Raw genomic sequence first — 6,905 nt, forward strand, 5'->3', positions numbered from 1 at the left:
AGCATCCTAAGCGCCACTATAAAGTTTGAAATTTTTTGATTTTTTTTGCCTCCGGATCTTAGAAGCCCCGTAACTTTTTTTTCTGTTAGGTTTTTGGGGATTTTGAAAATTTTAAATTCCGATGTAACTTTTCGAGTAGATGATTTTTCATATAAAAAACTTTTTCATCCGAGTTCGTACGCAAAAGTTATGCCCATTTTACAAATTCTCGAGAGATTTCGCAAATAAAGTCGAAATTCATATTTGTAAATTTTCACAACAACTAGACCACATATCACATGGAAAACTTATTTTCTTTTATTTTTTTGACATTTCCATCATTTATTTTTATTTTTTTAAACTGAAAAGGCGGTCCACGCGGGGGGTGGGGGGGGGTGCATTCGGTGGAAGTGCTGGCCAAGTTACTAATGGCGCACCGTGGGAGTGGTGCGCCATTAGTAGTTTTGAAAAAAAACTAAATTTTTTTTACTAAATTTTTACTAATGGCGCACCATGGGAGTGGTGCGCCACTACTAGTTCAACTAGTAATGGTGCACCACTCCCACGGTGCGCCATTAGTAGTTTTGAAAAAAATTTAATTTTTTTTACTAATGGCGCACCGTGGGAGCGGTGCACCATAATGACGCACCACTCCCACGGTGCGCCATTAGTAGTTTTGAATTTTTTTTAAAAAAATTTGTTACTAATGGCGCACCGTGGATGTGGTGCGCTATTAGTGTCCAAATACTAATGGCGCACCACATGTCTGGTGCGCCATTAGTGTCATTTACATCTATAGCCCTTTTTCTAGTAGTATCCTGTCAAAAATCGACCGTCGGCGGGCCTGAGATAGCTCCGCCCCATGGTTATATTAGAGAGATAATACCGGGGCCCGTGGTTCATTCTCTTTCTAATATAAACATGGGCCCCGGGGGATGCTACAATGGAAAGGTGAACGGTCACGTACAATTTTTGATTCGGATTAAAAAAGGAATAAATGCCAAAGAAGAAAATTATGTACTCTGTACAATCTTTTAGTAGATATTTGTACTCTGTGCTTACTTCAACACAATAAACACAAGTAGGACGTAGGGTGTAATCTCCTCGGAGACCTTGAATCTCAGAAAAATCTATGTGTTTGTGTTACTCTTGTTTCAAGGCATCTATCTTAGGATCCCCTACCTTGAGATATGTCAGTTTCAGTTTCATCACCTACCCCTACTACCTATGAGATACTGCTCAACATTTTGAAATTGACGAAGACTCTACATCCTTCTAACAACATCTTGAGTTTGAACCACCCATTTGTTCTTTCTTTTTCTCAATGACATGTATTTCTCCCATCCATTTTCTAGAATATCAAAAGATATTACAAGACTTTCTCAGTCGTCAGCAATGCCACTTTCAGCTCGAAACAACTCCTTCACGAGCGAGCGCTGCTGCACGCAATGCCAACACGGATGTCGCTGCCGGGTTGCTATCGGATGCCTCACCATCTAGTGCTACGTGGGAAAGTGGTGGATGGTTGCATGCATGTGGGAAACGGTGTTTTTCCTCTAATAACCCCCAATTCAACCATGGGGCCCGGTATTCTCTCTATAATATAAGCACGCCCCCTGGGTTCAACCGCGAGGCCCAGTATTTTGGTCAAGATTAAAAAATGAATAAATGCCAAAGAAGAAAAGGTACTCCTGTCAAAAATCGACAGTTGACGCGTGCGAGATAGCCTCACCCCACGGTTATATTAGGGAGAGAATACCAAGCCCCGTGGTTCATTTTCTCTCTAATATAAACATACCCCCCTGAATTCAAGCGCGGGCCCGGTGTTTTTGGTCCAGATTAGAAAAGGAATACATGACAAATAAGAAAAGTTGCTCCTGTCGGAAATCGACCGTCGGCGTGCATGAGATAGCTCCGCCCCATGGTTATATTAGAGAGATAATACCGGGCCCCGCAGTTCATTCTCTCTCTAATATAAACATTGGCCCCGGGGATGCTTCAAGGAAAGGTGAACGGTCACGTACAATTTTTGATTCGGGTTAGAAAAGGAATAAATGCCAAAGAAGAAAAGGTGCTCCTATCGAAAATCGACCGTTGACGCGCGCGCGAGATAGCCTCACCCTTTTCAGCTTCCCTACATTCTCGTCACTCCCATTCTTCTTAATCTCATAGTTGCATTGTCATTTTCCATATGCAAACAAACATAAAATGGCAAGCTCCAAGATGCTGCTGATCAATCCTATCTTATTAGAACATGAGGTTTGTTCTTTCGTTTGAGAACTGAGAATATGAGTAAACTAAAGGAAGAAAAGGATGCGAGTGATGTGCTTCTGGGCCCAGTGCGTTTCAGAGCCCAGACAGAGCTCATCTCCATTTCCGAAATTTGTTTCCTCCCTGAAACCCTACACCGAAACACACCCCTACCCACCCTCCCATCCGCCGCCACCACACCCACACCTAGCACAACTCCACCCAGCCGGCGACCATGGCAGACGCCGCGGCGGCAGCAGCAGCAACCATGGCCGAGGCCGTGGCAGCAGCAGCGACGACCCTCCTCCCCGGCCTCCCAGACGAGATCGTGGTATGGGAGATCCTCGTCCGCCTCGACCCCAAATCCATCCTCCGCAGCCGCGCCGTCCGCCGCGACTGGCGCTGCGCCACCACCAACCGCCGATTCCTCCTCGCCCACCACGCCCGCCAGCCCGCCCTCCCCATCCTCTTCAACGACGGTTACCGTAACATCCTCACCTTCGACCACCGGGCCGCCGCAGCGTCCCAGCTCCACACCGTCGCTCGGCTTGCTCTCTCCCAGCCCTTCAAGCTCGAGGCCTCCTGCGATGGCCTCCTCATTCTCTCCAAGCCTCCTGAGATGGTTGGCTCTCGCCCCGGCCAAGGCTCTCGCGCCCTCCTCGCCGTCTGCAACCCGGTCACTCGTCAGCATGCCTCCCTCACGCGGACACTCAAAGGACTTCAACATCTTGGGGATGTACCCACACCGCCCTACGGGCAAGTACGGGCTGTTACTGCAAGGGAGGAGCTTCATGGACTCGTCTACTGACCGAACTGGTTGGTATGTCTTGGAGCTGGGCTCCGATGAGGCACCTAGGTACATTGGGTGCTCCAAGACCAAATTGCAATCGGCGATCTTCCATGCGCCTGTCCAGGTCCGTGATAGCTTGCATTGGCACCCAGTGTGTTATACCCCGGTGTATGGGGAGACTGAATTTTTTCAGCTTGAAAGCAAACTAGTAATTGTATTCAACACAGTAGCTGAGTCGTTTCGGCAGATACGTGCTCCCCTTGCTCCCACCAACTACTCATGTATCTTTGAGATGGATGACATGCTTGGTATCTATAGCTGTGACAAGGCCAAGAAAATTGTTGATATATGGGTGCTGCAGAACTATGAAAGTGAGGTTTGGGACTTAAAGTACCGGGTTGATTTGACAATTGCAGAAATCTGGGGGAAGTTTGAAGGCCTTAATGGTAATAGCTATTGGCATGTGACCGTTGTTTCAGGTGATGGCGACGTGCTCTTGCTGGTCAGGTTTGGTCAATCGCAGAACTGGCTGTTTTATGTTGACACTGATGGAAAACTGGTTGCTAGCTTCCAAGACTTATATGTTGGTGAAGGTCGGTTCAAACAAACTCTTGTTTGGCATGATTTTTTCACGACACTAGAAGGCCATGCCGTGGATGCTTCACCTTTCGTCTGACGGATGTTGGGTGAGGTTCTTAATATCCTGATGAGCTGCAATGTCTAGGAATTGGATCAAGTATGAGCTTGCTGATGTCTCCCTTTTGTGTTGTTGTATAAGATGTTATGATCAGAAGTGACTGTTATGTGGTTGCATGAAATGCTTGTTTCGATACCCTTTTGGGATGATGTGACAACTGTTTATGTTGATGTTAAAATTACCATGACATTTGGATCTGCTTTTGAAGTATTTTCCAACTGATCTGCCTCATGTCTCTATTTTCTAGTGGTCTTCTCAGTACTCAATTTTTTTGCTATCTATATATTCCTCATATCCCTATCTCGAACGGAAGAATTGATTTTACCACTTTATCCACTGGCCTTCTTAATAGTCAGTTTTTAGTTGTTTCCTGTTTCGACCCTTTGTTGTAGTTGGCAACAAAAAGAGGCAGATTCTCCTCCTTCCTGATTTGCAGGTCACACCTGACTTCTGGAAGACCTTGGAGCACTATTGGTAAATTTAAATGCTTCTGTATTGCATCATAATAGTCAACTTTTCAATGAAGTGTTCTGTCATAATTATGTTTTCTTCGAAACGGTCTGGTAGGTGAAATTTTTGTTGAACGGATAGGAAAGAGCCGACATATGCGTGTCCTTTGTGAGAATCCGAGACATTCTCTCCACACAGGAGTCGAACTCTGGTTGCCGGGTGCACACTGTGACACTAGCTATTGGGCTACTGCCCCGTTTCTAAAGTATTTATGTTTTTTTCATGCATCTGGTGCATCTGGTTAGGTCGCTCTTATGGAGAGTAAGCTCACCACTATTGCGGTAATTGGATAAATTATACTTATCTCCTTCCAGGAGTTGTAGTGGTATATCTTTTTGGTTTTTTTTGGTGGGGTGTTGTAGTAGTATTCGTCTAGAGAAGACTGGGACTGCACTGAACACATGAGTTAGTCCACTCGCATCCACAAGTACTAAGAAACCAGAGATGATCTCTAAAGCCATTGATTTCGTGAAGCAGGACAACGGTTTTCCTTGTCGCCGGCCGTTCTTTCACGATTATCCAGCTTATCTCCAGCTACACCATAAATGTCCTGGATTCTCATCTGACATTGGAACAAATGTTATAAGGCACCGACAAAACTTGTTCTAACTTTGGGAAGCTTTTCATTAGCAAAACTGTTCCTGTTTTGACTCTGGTCCTTTGTTTTGTCAATTTCCTATGCCTTGAATTGTTCCGAGCAAGCAAGAAATAGGTTGACTCTAGGTGAGATCACGTATGGTGAAAGCGGAACTACTGTTTGTTGCCTTAATTAGGGCAATAATGTCAACCTAATGCTCTATCAATTTCACTGCATGATTCTTCCTTTTGTCTGTGTATCAACATGTTCTTCCCTTGTATTGCCTGCCTCTTAGCAATGCAGTCTGCTGCTTATTTTGTGCATTAGAAAGTGTTGGATCACCTTTTCCCTTTCTGAATTCTGAATCTGCAATTGATGCTTTGACACTGTGCCCTTGTTCTTCCATGTTGGCTTTGTTCATTTTGCAATGTCTTGTTCTAGGCGAGAAACGGGTTTTGAATTTTTCTTACTTGTGATCCATGGAACTGATGTATGCTGCAGTGGGGCTTAGAACAAGATACAAGCGTACTGTTGCGTCTATTTTTGTAATTCTTGCTTTGCACTACTGCAGAAACACAGTTTGTAGCATAATTTCTGTTAATAACTATACTTGAGCGGTGCTGTGCATAATGAAGTTCTGGACGCAGTTTTGCTTGTTGTTGTTTCAGGATACAGTTGTGTTTGGTAGATTCAGATGTTAGCATATTTCTGCCGGGCTGGTGTTGTACTATACTATCGCTATATCCCGTTCAGAGTGTACGAATGAGTGGATTGGATCATACTATGAAACAATAGTGGTTTAGAACTGAACCCGATCTCGACAGCTCTCGTAGTGCTGCAACAGTAAGTATGCAGAGAACAGTAGTTGAAAGTAATATAGACAGGTGGGTGAACTTTGAACAGCAGGTAGTTTACCATTCAGCAGCAGTGTATCTCCTTTTTATCTCAGTGTTGCAGCACTTTAGCCATATCATTGCTTTTCTTTTTATCCCTCTCTGATAGCTTGCCAAGTCGTTGACCGTATCCACCGTGACAAATCATTCTTGAGCTAAATATTCGCTGAAGAACCCACTTGAGGGGTGAAGATATTGCTCTTGGGAGTTTCCTTGCTACTATGTAAACACTGCTACTGGAAATCATGGAACTGCCCTTTGCTACTATTTACCCCTTCAAGTTATATTGTAGATATATTTTTCCACCTTGCCTTTTTTCTCGCTCTCGGAAATTCTAGACCTCATGAACTACCAAAACTGGTGCAAGTATTCTCCACTCGACCCGAATTCGAAGGTGGTGACACGTTGTTTACTACATAAATAAAAATACACCTATCTCATCAAATCAAAGGTGGAAAATAAGGAACAGAAATAAAAAACATTCTAGAACTTGGCAAAAACTAATTAAGAAGGAATGCTATTGCGAACAGTCATTATAGATGTAGCTTGTTTTGGTAAAGCAAAACCGTAAAAAAAATCATTGGCTTATTTGCGAAGTAAACCGATATGTTAAAATCACAAAGGCACCCACTATATTTCAGTAAAGTAAGTACAATATAGTAATGACAAAGATTTCTTATACTACTAAAGTACATCAATATTTAGGGTTAAGTGGATTAACTATGTATTTCTTCTATGTTTCTTCAACTTGCAAAACAAAGCTCGGTTAAGCCTAGCCCAAACCCATTCATGTTATTTCCCAAAAGATCATCGCAATTCTTCCCGTTCCTAGGATGGGACCCCGACTGGTGAGAGAGAAGTTCATATTTTTGATCATAAACTTATGTCATGTTTTTACTTACAATTCTCAACCCCAAAATCTATTGGGGAACAACCTCGAATTATCAAAATCATTTGGTTTACCCCGAGAGGACAAGAAGGTGGTTTTGTGTGACGTACGTGGAATCCCAAGTAACGTTGTCGGTGGCACTCGCAGGTCGGTATATCCCAAGGTGTCCCCTTCCAAGGTCACACTCGCTTGTCTCGGTGACGCTGGTCTGGATCTTCACTGGAAGTACCGTCTCTAGAGGCTGAAGCGGGGCTCGACGCTTAGAAATCATTCACACAAGGCCATAAAAGCAGACAATGTGTACGATGTCATTCGGGGTG

General features: G+C 43.9%; 1 pseudogene; it reads left to right on the forward strand.

The window, feature by feature from the left end:
* The first annotated feature begins 2,497 nt into the window (after positions 1 to 2,497).
* LOC125547177 lies at positions 2,498 to 3,695 on the forward strand (annotated as a pseudogene).
* The last annotated feature ends 3,210 nt before the right edge of the window (positions 3,696 to 6,905 follow it).

The sequence above is a fragment of the Triticum urartu genome, chromosome 3 (assembly GCF_003073215.2).
Source record: "Triticum urartu cultivar G1812 chromosome 3, Tu2.1, whole genome shotgun sequence".
NCBI lineage: Eukaryota > Viridiplantae > Streptophyta > Magnoliopsida > Poales > Poaceae > Triticum > Triticum urartu.